Source organism: Sus scrofa, chromosome X (assembly GCF_054392235.1).
Source record: "Sus scrofa isolate SSC_HxYL_T2T_F1_AM1 chromosome X, Sscrofa_HxYL_maternal_Yorkshire_Landrace_v2.0, whole genome shotgun sequence".
Classification (NCBI taxonomy): domain Eukaryota; kingdom Metazoa; phylum Chordata; class Mammalia; order Artiodactyla; family Suidae; genus Sus; species Sus scrofa.
Genome location: NC_139401.1, coordinates 122,943,658 through 122,966,331, shown reverse-complemented (window position 1 = coordinate 122,966,331; position 22,674 = coordinate 122,943,658). Strand labels below are relative to the sequence as shown.

The window sequence follows — 22,674 nt, the reverse complement described above, 5'->3', positions numbered from 1 at the left end:
ATGATATATGTTTTTATTTCTTTCTTGTATCTAGAGTCTCAGTAATAGTCTTAAATTGATTCACGTTAACATTCAACTAAATAGGGAAACTCTAATTTGGACCTGACACTATAGTCAACCTGAGCATCTGGGGCTAGGAAAAAAAAAAAGGATGGGTATCCATGCCCAAATCTCACCCTATCCCATCCCAACAATGTGCTCCTCAAAGCAGAAAAATCAAGATCTTATGTCAGGCCATTAGACTGTTCCTAATGTTCGCACCACCACGTAGCAGAGAAAAATGGCATTTTCTTTCCCTGGATCATAGGCAATGCATTTTTAGGAGGGCAGCTAGCCCAGTCATCATCTGTATTTGTCTAGCCCCAAAGGAAATATGTTTAGGTTGCCAAGTAAAAAGAAAATTATGTGTGTCTGTGTGCACATAAACACAAGTATGTCAGTCTCTGTGTATACACATATTACTGGGATTCTTCATTAAGACTCGTTAAAGTCTATCTTCCCTCCATTTTGATAGTTGTGTGACCTTGTGTGAGGTACTAAACTGTCTCTGACCATCAGTTTCCTCATTGGTAAAAAATAGGATAACACTCCCCCTGCATATTATATTGACTTTCCAGTATTGTTTTAAGAACGAAAATTAAAATTAGATAATACATGTGATATATAAACTGCACAAAACTATACAAGTGATAGAGGAAGCATTCATCATATATTCAGACTAGATAGCAGCAGAATTAGCAATAAAGTCAGACCATTTTCCCCTTAATTTGTAATTATTGCTTTAGTTAATAGGGCCAGCAAAAACTCATTTACTGAAACTGAAAAAGATTATAGTCCAGGAGGAAAGTACCATTCTTATCTACTTATTCATATAACTTGGACTGAAGTCTCAAGCATCAAATATTCCATGAGGGCAGGAGACTGATTTCCTCTTGTATTTGTATCTGTACCACCCCCACCATGGGCCAGGAGGCAGTGACAAGACTGCCAGTCTATAGGAGTCAAGAGCCCAAGCCATGTTTCTTGCTACAGACTGACATCCAGCAGCTTCTTAATTACATATTTCCATTAATGGGATGGATCTCATTGTCTTTCTAGATGACAATCTTGATTTCAATGCATAGATGTCTTATATTATTCTATACTCCTTAGCAACCCAGTGACTGTGTTCTGACACAACATTTTTTTCACTAGTCTTAAATCCTTTAAAAAAAAAAAAAAAGATTGCCCTTGAACAAAACCATTGATCTTGTTGCACTTGAGTTTTTCTCCTAAATTTTTAAAATAAAATAGTTTTAAAGAATTACATTAACCAGAAACATATAAAAACAGCATAACTTTTCCATGGAAGCTTACTTTTTAAAGACTCACCACATCCGAATAGGATTATCTTCTGTCTTTGGAGTACAAATCAAAGAACAACCTTGCAAAAACACCCAGAGTTCACTACTATGGGCTTTCTTTGGCAAGGAGACTGAATTGGCCAGATGGACTTCTCGTGAAGGACCTAATTACACATTTCACAGAGTTCTTTTCTACATAGAAAATATAAGAGATGGCAGTCAAAAAAACCACAATCTAGGGAAAATCAAGGAAGACGGAAATTTGAGAAAATGCAAGTTCACTAATTTTATTCAGAGTCAATAACTGCAAAACTAAGGCTGATAGTCTAAAACATTTTTTGGAGTATGACATATACAAATACTTCCCCCCATAATTCCTTTGCAGAAAGATAAGTTTTACTACTCCAAGAGAGGAAGTGACAAGATGCCCCAGGCATGAAATTGAATTTGAGATACGGATACACACCTGAAAGGAAAATGCTCCTCTTTGGGACAGATAGAACAGAAAGAGAGATGATTAAAAGGGGGAAATGGTGATTTTGTGAGGGGCAGCCACAATGTCAAATAGAAATGAATACTTAAAAGTTGGAGTCATGTTTGTAAATTGGTTTTTAAAATGAATAGTGAGCTGATGAATAAGATGGAGTTCAGGAGTAGTATAGTGCTGAGACATTATAAGTCCCTGATTTAAAGCAAAGCTGTAGGCCAGATATTACTAAATTCCTCCAGACATCACTTTAGCAAGTGATCTTTGACATTTTATTGATTTTACTCTGTAGCTAAAAATCTACTCTTTAAAGTGAATACCGTTGCCCTAGCACAAGTCTGAATAATGCTGTGGACCATGTTATTCTGCCTACTTGCACATACTCCTTTACCATCATGTGCACATAATCCTGAAAAGAATGAGAGAAAAGGCAAATTTACTATGTTAATTTTCTATTGCCGCAAACAGTGGCTTAAAACAACACCCATGTATTATCTTACAGTTTTCATGGACCAGATGTCTAGGTTTAGTTGGGGTCTGTAACTCAGGGGATTATTTATAATAGATGGGCAGCAGGCAAGACCAGCCAGCTCTCATCTCTTCTGGGGAGATTTAGGGCATTCAGTATTCATTTTGCATGTCATACATGAAACCACTTTAGTTTCTGTCTCAGAGGATATCTGTATTAAGCCCAATAAAACTATTTTCTTTCCATCTTCCTGTCTCACACACACACATACACACAGTGGCGATTATGGAGCAGCAGTCTGTATCATTAGAAGAGCATATCTAGATTTAACATAGACCTGAATGTAGATTCCAACTTACTAGCTGAGTGACCTCAGTTAAAATATTTTACTTCTCTGTATCTAAATTTTCCTAAGCATAAAATAGGAACAAGTAAGCTAATCTCCTAGGGTTGATATGAGGAATAAATGAAGTATTAGAAAGCTTCTAATATACCACTTGCCATATAGCACATGGAAGCTATTCCTATTGATAAGTAGTTTTAATCTTTTCATTCTTTTTGTTATATGGAAATACCTTTCAAAAAAAAAGGAGTTCTCATCATGGCTCAGTGGTAATGAACCTGACCAGTATACATGAGGACGCAGGTTCAATCCCTGGCCTTCCTCAGTGGGTTAAGGATCCAGTGTTGCCATGAGCTATGGTGTAGGTCGAAGATGTGGCTTGGATCTTGTGTTGTTGTGGCTATAGTGTAGATAGGCCGGCAGCTTCAGATCTGATTTAGCCCTCAGACTGGGAACTTCCATATGCTGTGGGTTTAGCCCTAAAAAGCAAACAGACAAACAAAAAAGAAATACCTTTCAGATAAAGCTTGGAGAAAGCTCAGAACTTGAGAAGAGCAACTGCCCGTGTTTGGAATAATTTGAGGCAGAGGGCAAATGATAGAAAAGATGATTTGACATTAAATGAAACACCTTATCTTTACTGCTTAAGTAATGTGTGGCCAGCATCCTGACTCACTGCAGCAGAAAATCATCTCCATTTAATGACAGAGTGCCTGGGTGCTTACGGTGTTTAGTATCACTGATTGAAGGGCTTGTTCTTATCGTCATAAATGTCAAGATCCTGATGATTTTATTTAACTTCACAAACATCTTTCGCCTGCCTTATGCCAAGGGAGAAAGAAACATCTAAGACAAGGAAACAGAAGGAGAAGAAAAGAGCAGAAAGACCTGAATTTTTCCCCAGTCAGTCCTAATCCTAATAATTTTCCTTGTTTTAACTGCAGTTTTGTTTGGTCTCTTTAATTTATTTGCCCAGTTGAAATACATAATGCAATGCTACAAGTCCTCATTGCATGGTAGCTGCTCATTAGTTCATTTGAGGTCATTGGTATTTGTCTAATTTACATGGCAGATATGGCAGAGACTTCTAAAATTTGATGGCGACATCAACTAACAGTCATAATCAGATCACTACAGAACTGGAGGAAGAATGAAACATTCCATTTGCTTTGGCCCACTCTCATGGCCACTATGATTCCTTCATCTACGCTTATCCTAAAGCAACTCTCCAAAATCACAGAAGCAGACAAAGTAGTTTTTAAATACATTGGGAAATATTCTTGTACCCTTGCCCTTTGTATAAGGGAAGGGCCAAGAAAGACTGGCGAGAGATGGACCCTCCCTTTCCAGAGGATCAAGAAGAGTAATTTCCCTAAGGAATAAAATGAACTCCAGCTCCCCCATGAGTGACAGAATTCCTTCACCTAATTTAATAAGTCAGTAATATTTATTCCATCTTCTCACATGAATACCTCTGTGTTGTAGGGTTTCATCATGAAAACCACTGTTCCTCATGGCCTCTCAGTACCCTTAAAACTTGAAATTCCATGACTTTCATTATAAATATGCAGATGAATTTTCATGGGGAGGGGGAACACTCAATGAATTTCCTGAGTTTACAACTTTTAGGAAGAAAGGAGTCAAGCTGGTAGGCAAGCCTGAACTGTACCAAAAGGGCTGCTGAGTATTTTGCAGCACTTTTCTTACTTTGAGATTTCTTCTTCCTCCTCCTCACTTCCCTTCACATTAGAAGAAAATAGGTTCACTGTTGCCCCCAAAGTCAAGAAGCTTCTTGATTATATGACCTTACAAGTCTTTCCTCATCATTTTAAGTGAAAAATATCTTTAATTTTAACTTCAAGAACAGATCACAATATAACACCCAGCTAGAGGGGGCCTTTTATTACCCAGTGATATGTTTGAGCCTCTTGTAACTCAGGGTGGACTCCTTGAGGAGCAGCCAGAAATCTGCTAGGTAATCCATAGCATACCCTCTACTATAAAACAGACAGGTGGAACAGGGCGGGAGATGAGGAAACTCTGTGCCAAAGGGTCACAGAATATATTATTTAGTCTGACTCCTCCACTTCTTATGCAGTTGAAGCACAAAAAATGAGGCCCAGAGATAAGGTCATGCAGCAAGTTGGTGGAAGAATGATAACAATCAAGAATTAATAATAACAGCAATAGCTAACATATATACTGAGCATCTACCATGGATTAAGTTCTGTCTTAGGAACGTGCCATCTACTTTCTGATGATTTTTTCTTAAAAAACATATCAACAGAAAGTTGGTTTATATACACCAAAAATCAACATCAGTTACTTACCAAAGTATGGAAGTTGTGATGTTTTTAACTTCAAGTCTGAGAAATACATTATTTCCACACTATCCAACTTTAAGATGAGAACTTGACATAATATTTTAAGACTAGTTGTTACAATAGTAATGCATGACCTTGATAAAAGGAGAAAGAGACGGAAGAAAGATTAAAATACTACAGAGTTTTCTCACTTCTTCTCTCCATCCCTTCTCAACAATTGTGCCACTCCTTAGAGGTAATCATATTTAATACATTAATATAGTATTATATTCTTGAGTACCCTTCAAGAAATAAACTAGATATATACAGGTATTTAGATTTATGTGTATTCTTTTACATAAATTACACTCTACTCCTAAGATTTTGTACCTAATATTTATTAGACATTCCTCCATATCAACAATATAGAGTATTCATTTTAATAGCTATGTAAGTATTCCATTACATACATACACTATAATTTATTTAAACAGCTCCATTTTGATAGACATTTAGCCTTTTTCCAATTTGTTAAATTTTTTCAGAGTTTCCATCATGGCTCAGCAGTTAACAAACCCAACTAGCACACAGGAGCACACGGGTTCAATCCCTGGCCTCACTCGGTGGGTTAAGTATCTGGTGTTGCCGTGAGCTGTGGTATAGGTCACAGACGCATACTATCTCAATATTGTTTTCTGTGAATGTCTTTATTTATAAATGAGATTGAGCATCTTGTCTACTAACAATTCATATTTGTTTTTTCTATGTCTGTTCATATACTTTACCTAGAGTTTTCTATTGATTTATTTTACTTACATATTGATTTCTAGGAACACTTTGTATATTTACAATGTTAACCCACTGTTGTATGCATTGCAAATATTTTTCCCGTTTATTGGATTTTAAGAACATTGTTCATGGAGTTCCCGTCATGGCACAGTGGTTAACAAATCCGACTAGGAACCATGAGGTTGTGGGTTCAATACCTGGCCTTGCTCAGTGGGTTAAGTATCCGGCGTTGCCGTGAGCTGTGGTGTAGGTCGCAGATGCAGCTCGGATCCCACGTTGCTCTGGCTCTGGCATAGGCCAGGGCTACAGCTCAGATTACACCCCTAGCCTGGGAACCTCCATATGCCGTGGGAGCAGCCCTAGAAAAAGCAAAAAGACCAAAAAAAAAAAAAAAAGAAAGAAAAGAACATTGTTCATGTTATCTTTGTCATGCAGAAATTTCATATTTTTATATAGTCAAAATTATAAACCTGCAGTTTCTTGAGAAGTAGTTACATATATTTTATCTATATTTCTATATATATATATATATCTACCTATCTAAATTTACCCATCATTAGTCTTTAGAAAATACTGAATAAATCGACTTCTAAAGATATTGAATGGAATCTTTATTTTTGAAAGTAAAGGGTTTCTTTGTCGGAAAAAGCAATGGTAAACTTCAAAAGAGATTTCATAATCAGCACAATGATCCTGAGTTTAGTGCTATAATTCTCTTGTGTTTGAACATCATTACATTACAGTTCAAAGTTTAATTGTATATACCTTAGCCACTGCTGTGGCTCTGGTTACTGCTTTGGCATAGGTTTGATCTCTGGCCCAGGAACTTCTACATGCTGCAGGTACAGCATACACACACACACACACACACACACACACACACACACACACACACACACACACGTAAAGAAAATGCCCATGCAGAGTTCCCTTCATGGCTCAGCGATTAACGAACCTGACTAGGATCCATGAGGATGCAGGTTCGATCCTTGGCCTTGCTCAGTGATTTAAGGATCCAGCGTTGCTGTGGCTGTGGTGTAGGTGGCAGCTGCAGCTCTGATTCGACCCCCAGCCTGGGAACCTCCATATGCTGCGGGTGTGGCCCTAAAAAGCAAAAAACAAAAACAACAACAACAAAAAAAAAACCTATGTTTTCTTAGCGATGCATACTGAAGTATTTAGGAGTGAAATGACAGAAGGTCTGGAATTTGCTTTAAAATACTCCAGCAAGACAGCTAAAGGAAGCTGGATGAAGCAGCGGCAAACTGTTAATAACTGTTGAACTTAAGAAAGGAGTATGTGGACATTCATGATATTATTTTCTCTACTTTTATATGTTTGAAAGTTCTTTTAACATGAATGTCCTTTAAAATGTAATGCCCATAACTAGCATAACACACTAGTTCAGCTTGTCTCTGAAGAATTAGTGGATCACCACTCCTGACCTGGACAATACATGTGAACTACATGCTTCTTAGGTTTTTTTTAAGAGCGGCATGACAGTACTAACGCAACCAAAACAGTGTTTTCCCATTAATACCAAGAGGTTCAATCTTAACCCAATCTGTACTTTTGCAATTCTCTGAACTTAAATGAAAACTTAACACATATTTTGGTTAAATGTAATCTCACTACTTTCAACTAATTTTTCCAATCTGTCAAAATGTCTATAATGCTTTTCAGATTTATCAAATATATAAATTTACTAAGCATGCTTTTATGATTTTCCCAATTATTGATATACATTTGTATAGAATGTGGTCAAGGACAAAACCCTGTGGCAGTTCACTAATATCTTCCTCCAATAATGAACATTCTCTAGAGGAAGGTAACTAATATCTTACATTTACATCTAGAGATTATAGATTTATAGATTATAATTTTTTTACATATATAATCAAATTTAAACCTCAAATCTAGCCTTTGAGTTGTCCCATCTTATGGATGAGTAAACCAAAGCTCAAAGAAATCGAGGACAGACAGCTTTTCTTGAGGTAACTGGACAACATTTAGAAGAAAAAGGTGAAGAAAAAAAAAAGATGCTTAAAAAAGCATAAAGATGTGTTTATGTATGAAGGAGAGATTACCTGAGGTTTAATTAAGTAATTAAAGATGGAAAGATTGATAGATAAAGGTAAAGATTCAGACCCCTCAGGTGGGAGAAAGGAGTTGGTGGGGAGGAAATAGGTCAGTTCTTTGTGCTAGCCAGTAGGGGGCACAGAACATTCACAAATCAATTTCCTCATCTGTAAAATGGGGTTAAGATCCAGACTTCCAAGTTTCTTTTTAGGACTAGATGAGATCATGTACATAAAGTGTGTGACATCTGAGCTTGGCCTGTTGTAGACACTCAATAAGTTTTGCTTCCCTCTCCCAATCCCCCCAATACCTTGACATTCCCAGTACAATGGAATCAGACTTCCTTTTTAAAAGCTCTTGGAGTTCCCACTGTGGATCAGAAGGTGAAGAATCTCACACAGTGTCCCTGAGGACGTAGGTTTGATCCCTAGATCCCTGGCCTCACTCAGTGAGTCAAGGATCCTACATTGCCGTTGCAGCGTAGGTCGCAGGTGCAGCTCAGATCCAGCATTACCATGGCTGTGATGTAGGCCGGCAGCTGGAGCTCTGATTTGACCCCTAGCCTGGGAACTTCCATATGCTGCAGATGCAGCCATAAAAAGAAAAAAATATTACATTTAAAAATAAAATCTCTTGGAGTTCCTATTGTGGCTCAGTGGTAGCAAACCTGACTGGTAACCACGAGGATGTGGGTTCTATCCCTAGCCCCACTCAATGGGTTAAGGGTCTGGCGTTGCCGTCAGCTGTGGTATAGGTGGCAGATGCAGCTCAGATCTGGCGTTGCTGCGGCTTCGGTGTAGGCCAGCAACTGCAGCTCTGATTGGACCGCTAGCCTGGGAACTTCCATATGCCACAACTGGGGCCCTAAAAAGCAAAAAACAAACAAATAAAGTAAAAATAAAAGCTCTTAACCACTGCACTAAAATACTGTGCACCACTCACAGCCTCCCTGTTATTTGGTTTGTAACAAGGGGTGGAATTAGGGAGAGGTTATGGTACTCCTCAGCACTTGTGCTTTCTACCACAGACCTTCTTCCTCTTCGATTTCTTCCCATTTTTCTCTCATGGCTATTTTCCCGTCTCCATTTGGCCCCTTTCCTGATACTTTATGGTGTTTAAAGACCACCAGAGCATATTCTTCAGGTGCTCCTTAATACTAATCTCTTTTTTTTTTTCATGTTTACAGTGATTAAAGCTTTTTTCTATTCATTTCCTCATTTGATTCTAATAATTTGATTCACTGAAGTGAAGTAGGCAGACAAGTGGTTTGATTCGCCATTGAACAGATAAGAAAAATGAGACTCAAAGAGGTACATGACTTACCCAGAGTCATAGCAAGTAAATGGCAGAACTGGAACTAGAACCAAGATTGTCTGATTCTAAATGCGCCTGTACTTGAAATAAGACATCAAGTCATCCACTATGCAACAAAAGCCAAAAAGTCACCACAAAAGCTACAACAGCATTATTTTTCCTGAGATAATGTTCATCTTCCATAAAGAAAATCCATATAAGGTACTGGTCTCCTAAACAAAAGCAAAACTGACATATTCTTATAGGAAAGCCACAAACATCTTACATGCAAAATATAACTTTTCTGCTCAACAGATGGATAACCACTTTGGAGAATCAATTTCTACTATCACTATAAAATGTTTCTACATTTTTTTTCTGTGCTTACAAAAAAAATGATGCTCTGAAAATCATTTTCCTCCCCTTTGTGCTATGTTGCATTCTGCACATTTTTTTTCTTTAACCCTGTCTCAAAAAGGACCTCTATCAAAGAGGTCTATCAAAAATGTCTGGAGGGAAACTTGCTTTCAAGATGTGAATAAAATAGGACAGACTTGGATCTTTTAGGTCTGTCTATCAGGTATAAAGTTCAGTTATCTTCTAATGTAAAATGGTGCTCAGCATATCCTTTCATATTAATGGGGGAAATAAGAACATGGCTACATGAACCAATATGTAATCTTTTCTTTTTTAGTGCCTTTTGTTATAGTGATTAATTTCTTACTGGATAAAGTAACTGTGAGGTCACTGTATGTGGATATACTTTCTCAAACAAAGTATTTTTATTAGTATACTACCTAATTTAAAAGTTTTTTCTGACTGGAATTAGTTTTCTTTGAAAGAATGGAGTAAGTATTAAAGGATCGATAGTATTCATGAGAATACTCCATTCAGTGGTTGTGGCAATGGGTAATTTCTTTAAAGCCTTCTCCATGAAACAGAATAGAGTGAAAAAGCAGACCTGTGAATGTATGAAAATATTAGTATGGAGTGAAGGTAGCACTTAAAATCAATGGGGGGACATGGGCTTTTCAGGAAATAGGGTAATTGACTATTCATTTCAGAAAATAAAATAGAACCCCTTTCTCATACCATATGCAAAAATAAATTACTAAATATAAAGGTTAAAAAATAAAAATATTATATGAAGATATAGGAGGGTGTTTTCATATTCTTGAGGTGGGAAAGGCCTTCTAAAGCAAGAAAGAAATTCTTAAGTCATAAAACACAAAATAAGCAAAGATGACTGCATAAAACATTAAAAGTTCTGTACATAAAAAGACACAGTAAGCAAAGTTAAAAGGTAAGTGACAGACCATCAAAAACATATGCAACATACATAAGAGATAATTGATATCTGGAGTATATAAAGAGTTCCCATGAATCAATAAGGAACAAAAAAATAAATGAGTGATATGAATAAGCAATTCACAAAAAAAGGAAACCCAAATGGCCAATAAACATAAGATATGAAAACTCGCTAACAATCAAAACATCTTTAAGTAGAATACTGAGAAACTAATTTTTATATTCATCAAATTGAGAACAATTAAAAATGTATAATATCCATTGGACGAAAATGTAGGGAAAGGGCATCCCTACACTATCAGTGACAATGTAAATTGATTCAGCCATTTTAGAGGGAAATATGGCAATATTTTAGACCTACATACTTAATGGCCCAACAATTCCACTTTTGCAGTTACTCTAGGGAAATACTGATATACATGTGCAGAAGGCAGGCTGCCCAGGACATTCACTGTGACATTGTTAATAAGATTAAACAACCTAAATAAATAGCCATTAGAATAGAAATGGTTAAATAGGCTGTGGTACATCCACACAATAGAATACTATACAACAGTTTAAATGGAACAGGTTCATTTTTTTAAAGGAAGAATATGTAGCAACATGGAAAGATATACAAGATATATTGAGTTACAAGCTATTTACTTAAGAATATATAGAAGACAGTTGCTTTATATTAAAAAAATAATTATTATATGTGTATACATACATATGATTTTATAAATGCAGAGAAAAATGTTTGGATGGAGACACAAGAAACTGTAATTGTGTGGGAGTTCCCATTGTTGTTCAGCAGTTAATGAACCCAACTAGTATTCATGAGGACATGCGTTCATTCCCCGGCCTTGCTCTGTGGGTTAAGGATCCCACGTTGCTGTGGCTGTGGTGTAGGCCAGCAGCTACATCTCCAATTCGACCCATAGCCTGGGAACCTCCATATGCCACGAGTGTGGCCCTTAAAAAAAAAAAAAAAAAAAAAAAAAAACGTTAATTGTGATTAGTTCTGAAGAAGGAATTTGACACAAAGTCTGAAGGTAATGGTTATCATTAGATGCTTTTTATGGTAAGAATATTTTCATTTGGTAGTTATATAACTTTTTAACAATAGGCATTCACTGCAAATGATGCTATAACCCCCTCAGGAGGTATGTCTCCACTTTCTTCTCCAGTTGAGAATAACTGAGCTAAAACAAGAATGAAGATGAAACCCCCATGGACGCTTCAAGCCTAGAATCCATTCTTCATAATGAAGCACAATAGCAAGAACCCCCTACATGGTAATTTTAATCTCTCTCCTACAGTTGCCCTAGAATACCTTTTCTAGCCTATTCCTTTCAATTAGGACACTGACTCAAACAGACCCTAGTGTAAAATACAAATGTGTCTCTTACTTGAGAGTAAGCTCCATGAGAACAGAGGCCATGTCTGTCTTAGTCATCTTGTTGTCCCTGATTTGGCACAGTCCTTTCTATCTAGATGTGTTTGATAGGAAATAGCTCTAACCTAACTGTGTCTGTGTCCCATTCATTTCTTGCTACAAACAAATCTCTTCTACCTCTAGAGCATTTATTCAACAGGTATTTATCAGGTCCCTCCTATGTGCCTGGCACTATACATTAAATATTTTTATATATATGTTCAATGAATAAAGTTTTAAAAATCTTGTTAGCATCCATTAACAAAAGAGCATCCAGAGCATGTTCATTTATAAATTTATCTATGTGACTGACAAGAAAGGAACAGACAACTGGGGACATAGTACAGGATACAGGGACTGAAGGAATGGAGAACAACGTGTCCCACCTAGGAAGCCACAAGGGGAGGTCCTGGAGGCAGGCCCTTTTTCTAGCATTACTGCTACCATGAGCAAAGTAACATATACTTCTTCATGTACATATTCATTTGACAACTCACTGAACACTCTCTGGTTAGAAACCTTAGTCTCTGACCTCTAAGAGATCATATGGCTGGGGAGTAGAATAAAAAAAAAAATGCGGCCTTTGGGTCAGGTTAAAAGTATTGCTGGAAGATCCCAGACCTGTTGCCTGACCTTGCTGAGCCTCAGTAAAATGGGATAACAATGCCTCTGACAAAACATTATTTTGCAGTTTTAAAATACTCTCTTGTAAATGCCTGGTACTTAGCAGTTGTTAAGTAACCAATAATTATAATTACTGTGGAACTAACAGCCTTAAATCTGGACATCCTAGCTGGGCTAGAGGTAGGAAAAGAGGAAAGATATTAAGATAATTACCTCCAATGCAAGGCAGAGTGAAATATAAGCTACCATTGAGAAGGGGGTCACAAGGTTGCAGACTAGAAGAAAATATAATAATTTCCAATTAACTGTGGGGATAGGGGAAGGCTTCTCAGAAAATATGACATTTCAAATTGAGCCTGAGAGGATGAGGAGAATTTCCACAGGTAGGAAGGGAAAGATATGTGCCTCTGCATGATCATGCACTATAAAAACAAAGGTTTTCCTGTACCAGACACAGAATGGAATTGGTAAGGTGATAAAGAAAAAAAGAGAGACACAGTTAAGATTATGTCTCTCTAACAGCAAACATACATTTTGGCAGCAAATAAGTGGATCACCATGAATAACTTGCTTCATCCAGACGCAGGCGAAGAAAATTTTAAAAAGAATTGGAGCTGAGTATCAGGATAAAATCATTTTACTAGAAAGATGGTTTTGATTGTGAGACAATCTCCAAAGGAAAAGAAAAGAATCCTTTGCTCATGCATTCCATTAACTAGAAAATATCTTGGAAACATTTGAATCTTTTGATTGCCCAATTGAATGAAAAGCCTTAAAACAGGGATGGAGAACATTCCTTTGGAAATTGCACTCTGGCAGTCTAGACAGCAGCCCTGCCCATACACATCTCAGCATTCTGTCCAACAAACATAATCTAAATCCTACAGCGCAATTGGACTTGGTACTATATAATGGCTCATACCCCACCTGTTCCATGAGTGTGCATTGCCTGACTGGATTTCAGGCTTTCTGAGGTCAGGAAAACTGTCCTCTGTACTTCTCAGAATCCAGCACCATTCTAGGCACAGAGTCCCCTTAGCCTGAGTTTCTTAGTCATCTCTCCAGTCCTTCCAAATCTTCATTATTAGGTGATAAATTTGAGTGAAAACAGTACCCATATTGGCTCATTTGTAACTGTTTTCTGGGTTGCTGGTTTTAGCACCTAAGTTTGTTAACTGTCAGGTGAGTAGAAAATAGCATCAATTTTTGGCTCCTCTACAGTAGGCTGCAACAGGTTTTCCTCTAAGATTTAGAGAGGAGCGAAAATACAGGATTTGAGAAAATTCCTAGAGGTGCTGTAACCCAATCAAGGAAAGAGAGGGACTGTTTAGTAAGATTAGGATTGACTATTGTGAAAGGCCTTCCTGCAGCCCTCAATCAATCAGTTCTGCCTTGTGGCATGTTACTAACCTGTGAGCCCCAGAGAGAAAAGCAGCTCCCCCTCTGCCTGAAATGGTGGACTATGCTGTTTCCTACAGTCCTTTGCAAGTGACCACTGGGAGGTCTCAGTAGGACCCCTGAACATTCCAGTAGTGGAATTGATTGAGGAATCAAAATGTGTGGTTTGGAGGAAAGGGGAAGAGTGTGACTTGTGATAGACCATCTTTTAGCTTCCTCCCCTTCTTTTCTAGAAAGTTGACTACACCTTTAATAAACTGTGGAAATTTGTCACATGGGAGCTTGTTAAAAATGCAGAATCACAGGTTCCCCCTTTAACAAGGTCCCCAGGTGATTCATATGCACAGTAAAATCTGAGAAGCCCTGTATTAAATTCTCTGGGCCTATTTCCTCTTCTTTTAAATGGGGTTGAGGACACCAACCTATCCATGAGATCACGAGGTCAGCTATAGATAGCAAATGAGATAATCAGTGTACTGGGACCATTTGTTAAATTTCCAGCAGTTCTGTGGGCCAGTTGTTAAGCTGTTGGTAGTTTGAAATTGGGCTGCAGTGGAAATATTTGCAGACCCTACAAATCTGCAGCCCCCACACATCAGGGATTTTTATTTGTTTTTCAGAGATCGGAGTTATCTGCACTCTACTTGGGTGCCTTAAATAGGTAAAAGCCAAGACCTATGGGCTGTGAGTCTGCCATGTCCAGCACATGAAGGATATTTCCAAGTCCCTATGGATCTTCAGAAGCAGGGACACTAGCTGACAAGCAGGGTACCAAAAGACAAGCTTCCCAGAATCAACCAGAGCCTCTCCTTTTGGGCTCCCCTCCAATTCCTCAGAGCCTGCACTCCACAGCTGGAGCTCATTACTATATCCCTCACCAGTTAGCAGCTCAAAAGCCTTGTTCTGTCACACTGCAGAGGGTCTGCACTTTGGCAGCAAAGGAAGCCAGGACCAGTATAGTGCCTTTAGGCCTTGTCTGAGGAACCTTAGAAAACAAATTTTCAAATCATCAAGGAAATGAAAATGAAAAGCAAATCATGAGAGAGGAGAAAATCCTCCAGCTAGCCACGATACTTAACATACAGGACACATTAATGGGACATTACGATCACACCAAAAAGAAGCACTTTAGCCTTGCACCTCTCCAGTTCACACAGGGCAAAGATGAGCTATGTGGCCATGGGAACATTCATGCAATTCAACATCTTTGCAAGATGATGATGTGTCTCTCAGAGGTACCATAAGCATTTTGTGATCCTGAGGTTGCTATGGTGGCTGATTTTGTGTTGAATAACATATAAACTTGGGCAAATCTACATAAATTATGTCTGGCCTATGGATCCATGGCTCTCTAACTCACACACCCTGATCCGTAATTGAAGAAACATGTTTGGACACAGAGCAATGGGGCATGGACATATGTTCTGCCGGTAAAGAGGCTTCTCAGGTATTTTCATCAGGAGGGCTATTTATTTCCCTCTAGCTAACCAGCTGTTGATTGCCAGCGCACCTTTTCTGGAATTATTTTTTGCAAGCCTTTTAGGACAAAGGCTACAATGAAGAGCACTTGGTATTTTTCAGATAATACAAAGTACAGCCTAGTAAGCATGTTTCCATTTTGATGCGCAGAAATATAATACTCTTATGCACATTCTGTCCATATTTGTCACAAAATGATGTTTTAATATAAAATAAAACCCCTGAAACTTACCACTATATTGTTTCTCTGTCTTTTATCTCTTGCCTCTTCCATGAGCCACAACATTCCATGGAATCCAGAATTATATTATCACAACCCAACTTCCTTTTCTTCAAGCAGAGCACATTGCAGTTCTCTGAAAATAATGCAACAGTGTCAGCTCCAAGCACCTCCCCACTTCAACCCCTCACACTTTTTGGTGCCATTACTTTTCATAAAGAAACTACAATAGAACAGAATGTATGTCTATTTGTAGCTAGTTTACAGCCTATGCAAAAGGGGTTTGAAAAGTGCCTCAAACATACTTCATACACTCTGGACTCTTCACTTTATCTGTCAGTGACCAGAATATGACATTTTCCCAGAAACAAGATAACAACACTCCAGTTTTCACAGAGCAATGTCGTGTTATACTGTATTTTTTTGTCCTAATGTCCAAGATAACACCTAAGTCATGTACATTTTACTCTCTTCTGGAAATGCAGCCAACCAAAAATCCACATAAAGGTAACTCCAGCTGGGAAAGCCACTCTCATCTCAGAGGTGAGTGGAGTGTGGCGATGAGTCATGAGAGCTTACAAATGGCAAAACCAGGTGTCAGAGTTTCCAAATGATATTAAAGGATCTCCCTAACATTACTGGGACCTGAGTAGGATTGAACTCTAGCTCGGTACCAACGGCAACAGGGAAAAGTGTGCAGGCGTTTCTGATTTTCCTGTTGCATTCTTTCAAAGAGCCAACTTTTACAGAGGGTAGCCACATGACTGGAGCCTGGGATTTCACTTGGCCCCAAGCCATCAGTACTAACACATGTCTAAGGACTCAAAGCTGCCTCGCTAGTGGGCTCCTAGCACCTCCACTGCAGATGTGGGTTTTTTAGGCTGTGAGTGTGTGATGTCTGCTTCTGAAGCTTACACGAGAAAGACAGCTAGGAAAAGAAAAGAAGGTATGGGTATGAGTTCCAACAATGCCCACTCACAAGTAGAAAGACATCTAGGAAGCAAGCCAGGTTAACCCCCACACCGATAGGCATCAGACAGGTTTTCCAGAAGAGCAGCCTTTGACTGACCCCTGTTGGTGCCTATTCCACCCTTACAAAACCCAGGTCAATGTCTGAGTTGTGGATAAAGGAACTTGACCTTGGAACTAATTACTGCCCACCCCCAACAAAGCTTAGGAGAGTTCCTGAACCATTTCTTTGTCTATGAGACTAAGATAATAAATTGAAAGTTTCTAATAAGCAAGTGATAATAATGAATGGAGCCCACTACTTATCTGAAATGTCAAGGTAACAACTGCAAGCTGGACAGTAAGCACACTTTCCAGTAAGGAGACAAAGGAATCTGAGGCCTAGTCCTAGCATGTCATGACACACTGGCTAGCCCCTGGAAGGTCATTTTTGCTCTCTGTGACTCAGTTTTTCCATCTATACAAAAAGGAAGTAGGATTAGATTACCTCCAAGGCCACTTCCAGTTCTGATACTGAGTGAAATCTGTGCTGCACACAGTAGCTTTATAGCTAGGCTACCCTAGATGGTTATCCAAAGTTTCTCTCTCTTTCTGCTATGTGCCCACATTAGACCAACTTGTTGTAATATAAGAAAAGACTCAGCAATAGGCTGGTGGCAGCAAGAAGCAACAAGCTCAGCCCACACAGCAAGAACACTTGCCACTGCATGGTATTTTCTCAGCTAAACAAATTCCAGACACATCTGCACAGCACCTAAGACACAAATCAACAATAGAACATATGAACTTTATGGGTGGCCTTCTTAAGATGTTCAAAAACATTCTAGTATATAAACTCACCAGGTCTATTCCACTCCCACTCCCACTCCCACTCCCTGAAAGACACAGGATCCCTTTAATACCAGGCCCTGCTTTGGCTGCAACAATCCATCAGCCCAGAGTCTTTAGTCACCTCATACCCTAAAATCAGCTCAGTTCTACCCACTAGATCCTAGGTATCCCTGGTCACAGGTCAGGGTATGAATTTTCTCCTGGCCATAGGTGCTTCTAAAACAACAGCTGGGTGCAGAGCCTGCCTATAAGGAGCAAAGATCTGAAGTCTAGTTCTAGCTATATCATTGACAAAATGCCTTAACCTTTGGTAGGTTACGTTTGCTCTCTATGACACTCGGTTCTTCCATCCAAGGAGAAAGTTGGATTAGATGACCTCCCAGGCTCTGTGTTACAGGACATGCCTCAGACATGAAGGAGGGACATATATACCCTGACCTAGAAGTCAGGAGACCGAGGTTCTAGTCCCAACTTTGCCACTTACTAGCTGTGGTTGTCCAATTTGTTAAAATGGTAAAGGACTTGGAAGTCATAGGGACCTCTGTAGTACACCATAAAATAGTAACAACTACTTTGCCAGCAAAAACTTTTGGCTTTATCATATGTGTACATCTTTATATAAAAATATCAACAAAAACAATATCAGTAACTGAAATATTTTTAAGAAATATATTTCTAATTTTTCTATTTTATTCATTTGCTAGTTCCTGAAGCTCATTTTTTCATCTACAAGAAATCATCTATACAAGGTCTTACCTTGTTCCTATTATCAGCCCCTCTTCCGCCCCATCATCAATGTCCTCCTTATTCTGCCACCCACTCTGGCTTTGACTTCCTAAAACTTTCCTAACATGCTCCCTCCTCAGGGCATTTGCACTTGCTGTTTTCTGTGCCTGGAATTATCCTCCCTTTTACTTCCTTCAGGTCAAAAGTCACCTTCTCAGAAGGGCTTTCCTTGGCTTCCCCACCAAATATTCCAGACCCTATCCACACTTTCTATGCCCTTTGCCCATTTGCCCAGTTTTTTTCTCATGTCTCATCACTGACGTACCATCTCTTATTTATTTATCTTATTTTTCACCTCTTCCTCCACATCACCCCCTGCCAAAATGTAAACTCCATGAGGGTAGGGACTTTTGTCTGCCCTTTTTTTTTTTTTAACTGCTGTTACCCCAGTGCCAAGAATAGTAGCTGGTATAGAGAAGGCACTCAGAAACTATTTTGGATAAAGGAATAAATAGTAGCAGGCACAAAATATTTAATAAATATTTATGGAAGAAAAATTATAAACTGAAAACATATATCAACAATCTGCCACATGAGAAAGGTTTCCATGACTGTCAATGAACAATTGACAGTTTAGTCCAGCTCTAGAAACTGCAATGATTCTCAGGAGGGGCATTTGGAGTCTTGGGTGTAAATGCTCTCTCTCCGTATTGTGTGTTCTGATTTAGGCTGGTTAATCCTCTCAGCTGCCTTCCCAATCACTGATCTACATTCCTGTCTGGAAACATCCAATGATATGTCAGAACACAGAGTCCTCTGGAAATAAAAGTAACCACAGAGAACGTTTCCTGAGCGCCAGGCTCTGTGCTTGAACACATTTCTGGCACTATCAGCAAAGCTTACAACCACCCTATAAGATGAATACTGTTTATCTTCGTTTTTCAAGTGAGGAAACCGAGCCTCAGCAAGGTTGTTTCTTGCCCAAGTGCACACAGCTAAAAGTGGTGAGTCAAGGCTTTAAATCTAGGTCTTAAACATTAAGCTCTACCCTCCTCTCTTATCTCCCATTGTCTGTCTCCTTCCTGCTGTTGAAAATCCTCTCCCTATCCCCAAACCTGGACATTTGTGTTTGGGGATTAAAATATACATATGTGACCACAATGATGAGGGTATAATGACAACTGGAAACAGTCCATTTCTCTCCATGCACAGAATTAACAAGCCTGGTGCAAATGAAGAAAAGCTGGATAGGAAAAAAACCCTGTGTTCAAATTCTGACTCAGTCAATTTACTGGCGCAAATTGCATAATCTGAGTCCCATTTTCCTCAATTATAAAAAAGAAGGATGCTATCAACTGCACAGCACTGTCATAAGGATAAAAAATAGTATTTACGAATGAGTCAAGCTCAGTACTTGGCACCTAACAGCAGCTAAGTAAATGCCTGCTTACTTGCTTGCTTGCTTGCTTCTTTTTAGGCTTCACCTGCTCCTGGGCCAGGGATCAAATCTGAATTGCAGCTACGACCTACATCACAGCTGTAGCAATGCCAGATCCTTAACCCACTGCACCAGGCCAGGGATGAACTCATGCCTCAGCAGCGACCTGAGCTGCTGCAGTTGGATTCTTAATCCATAGCACCACAGCTGGAACTCCAATGCTGGTTTAATTTCTTGCCTTTCCAATCTCGAGTATGAGCACCCTCTCTTTAATAGTTACTTCCAACCTCCAGGAAACTGCTGGTTAGCTATTAGGGGAAGAGAACTTCTCTATCTCCAAGGTAGAACAAAAAGATCTTCTTTTCCCTTTTATTCATTTGCTTTCCCTGTCACTTTAATGGCCCTTATATCAGAGCTATGGAATTTTAAGATGTGGATGCAATCTTAAAATATCAGACTCTTGTTAAAAATGAGGAAGATCCAAAATCCACTATGTTGTAATGAAAAATGCTTAGTGTTGCCCTTCTTTTTGATAAGTGACAAATAACCATTCAGATCTTAATTGTGCTGATCCTAGATGGGATTAGCTAATTAAAATTAATATTGTAAAAAGAAACTCATGTCAAAGATGGAAAAGAAAGATTAAATCCAATACAGAATCTTTCCTATGAGAGAGAGATTTCAAAATGTTTAAAGTTCCATTTTGTTGCCATGGTAGCATCATTTCCAACTATTTTCAGTTATCTTGAAATACTCAGTGAGGTCAAGTATATCCTATGACATCTAAGTGTTTTCCCAGGTTTATTTAAAAGCATCATTCTGTAAAGGCATCTAAATGTTTGCTGACATCTGAAGATTAATACTGAAATGAAAATATTTAGCAAAATGTCTACCTTTAGATAATGCCACAATAATAATACCTTGAATTTATCCAGTGCCTTTCTTCTGAGCAGCTCAAAGGGCTCTGAAACCATTATCTCATTAATCAAATAACACATTCCTAAGCTAGCATATCATGATGTGGATGGTTAGTGGTGTCAAAAGTTCCACTCTGGAAACCACATACTGTAATTAGAGGGCTACTGGAGCAAAATGAAATAATCGGGGGCGGGGGGGTACACACAACTATCTCAATGTACAAGTTTCTAATACAAATCATGCTCTCCATCAAAGATCCTCCCTGGGAATCCACTAACATTTTCTATGTTCCCAATTTAGATATGAGGAAACAATGCTATCATGTCTTAAACTGGTAATGCCAAGGAAATAGCAGCAGACTGAAGTCAGGAGGCATGGTTCTTATGGAAGCTCTGCCTTTAACTTACTGGGTGTCCTACTCTGTGTTCTTTCCCTCTCTGGACTAAACTTTCCTGGCCCAGAAAAACAGGGTTGAATGGATGAGTGGCCTTTTATACTGTCCTGAAATACTTTCCACCGAGTGAGAATCCTCTTACCATTTTTTATCATATCACAAGATTGCATGAAAAAAAAAATTTAGGAGTTCCCATTGTAGCACAGCAGAAACGAATCTGGCTAGGAACCATGAGGTTGCAAGTTTGATCCCTAGCCTCAGTCAGTGGGTTAAGGATCCAGCATTGCCATAAGTTGTAGTGTAGGTCACAGACACAGCTTGGATCTGGCATTGCTATGGTTGTGGTGTAGGCCGGCAGCTGTAGCTCCAATTGGACCCCTAGCCTGGGAACCTCCATATGCTGCAGGTACAGCCCTAAAAAGACAAAAAAAAAAAATTTAACTCCCTACTTCCATGTTCATAGCAGCATTATCCACAATATATAATACGTAGAAACAACCTAAGTGACTATCAGTGGATGAATGGATAAATAAAATAGCATATACATACAATGGAATATTCAGCCTTAAAAAAGAAGAGAGTACTGACACGTGCTACAACATGGATGAACCTTGCAAACATTAGACTAAGTGGAATAAGCCAGACATAAAAGAACAAATATTACATGATTTCACATACATGAAAAATCTAAAATTGACAAATTCATACAGATAGAAAGTTGAATAGTGATTTCCAAGCACTCAGGAAATGGGAGTCATTATGTGATGAGGACCAAGTTTCAGTTTTGCAAGATGGAAAGAGTTTTAGAGACGAATCGTGGTGATGGTTGCACATGAAGTTAATGTATTTAATACTACTTAAAAATGACTAAGATGGTAAATTTATGTGTATTTTACCACTATTTAAAAAATTTTTTTAAAAGTAATGGAGTTCCTGCTGTGGTGCAATGGGATCAGAGGTGTGTCTGCAGCCCTAGGACACAAATTCCCCAGCCCAGTACAGTGAGTTAAAAGGATCTAGCATTGCTGCAGTTGCAGCGTAGGTCACAACTCTGGCTCAGATCTGATCCCTGGCCCAGAAACTCCATAAGCTGTAGGGCAGCAAAAAAAAAAATTTTAATTTAAAAATTTAAGTACCACTGCTAAAGACCAGTTTGAAAATAGTAAATCTAGTAAAACCCTCCCCAGATCTGAAGTATATCTAGGTAAATCTGAAAAAAAAAAGTATTATAACCAAGAAAAAGTGAATCCTTAAATTTCAATTTGTTATGTTAGAAGACTGAGTGGATGGTGGTGGATAGCAAACAACATTTCTCCATACTACTAAAGTAAGTTTGCATTAACAAAAAACTATTCTCCAGGAGTTCCCTGGTGAGCTAGTGGTTAGGATTCGGCCCTTTCACTGCTGCAACCCAGGTTCAATCCCTGGTCTGAGAACTGAGATCTCATATCAAGCTGCTGCATGACACGAACAAAAACAAACAAAAAACTGTTCTCCAAACTTTTTTAGGAAGGGTTCTTGGAGTTCCTGTCATGGTGCAGCAGAAATGAATCTGACTAGGAACCATAAGGTTGCGGGTTTGATCCCTGACCTCGCTCAGTGGGTTAAGGATCCGGCATTGCCGTGAGCTGTGGTGTAGGTTGCAGACGCAGCTCATATCCTGTGTTGCTTTGGCTGTGGTGTAGGCAGGAAGCTACAGCTCCAATTCAACCCCTGGTCTGGGAACCTCCACATACCACGAAAAAAGAAAAGAAAACAAAAGGTTCTAGGTCACTGCTGACTTCCTTAACAGAAGGATCGTGGGCCTGGTGATTTATTTCACATTCAAGTGACCTGTTTACTAGGG

General features: G+C 38.8%; 1 long non-coding RNA gene across 12 annotated transcripts in view; it reads right to left on the bottom strand.

Moving 5' to 3' along the window:
- LOC102158351 (uncharacterized) overlaps window positions 1-22,674 on the bottom strand; it is a 758,918-nt gene that overhangs the window by 719,170 nt on the left and 17,074 nt on the right. For 10 of the 12 annotated variants that reach the window (XR_014835884.1, XR_014835889.1, XR_014835883.1 and 7 more), the window contains one exon: window positions 15,565-15,688. This is a non-coding gene — a long non-coding RNA (uncharacterized LOC102158351). Of the gene's footprint in view, window positions 1-1,371; window positions 1,536-2,854; window positions 5,101-15,564; window positions 15,689-22,674 lie in introns of those variants that run through there. The other 2 variants (XR_014835890.1, XR_297882.3) reach the window with 2 other exon arrangements.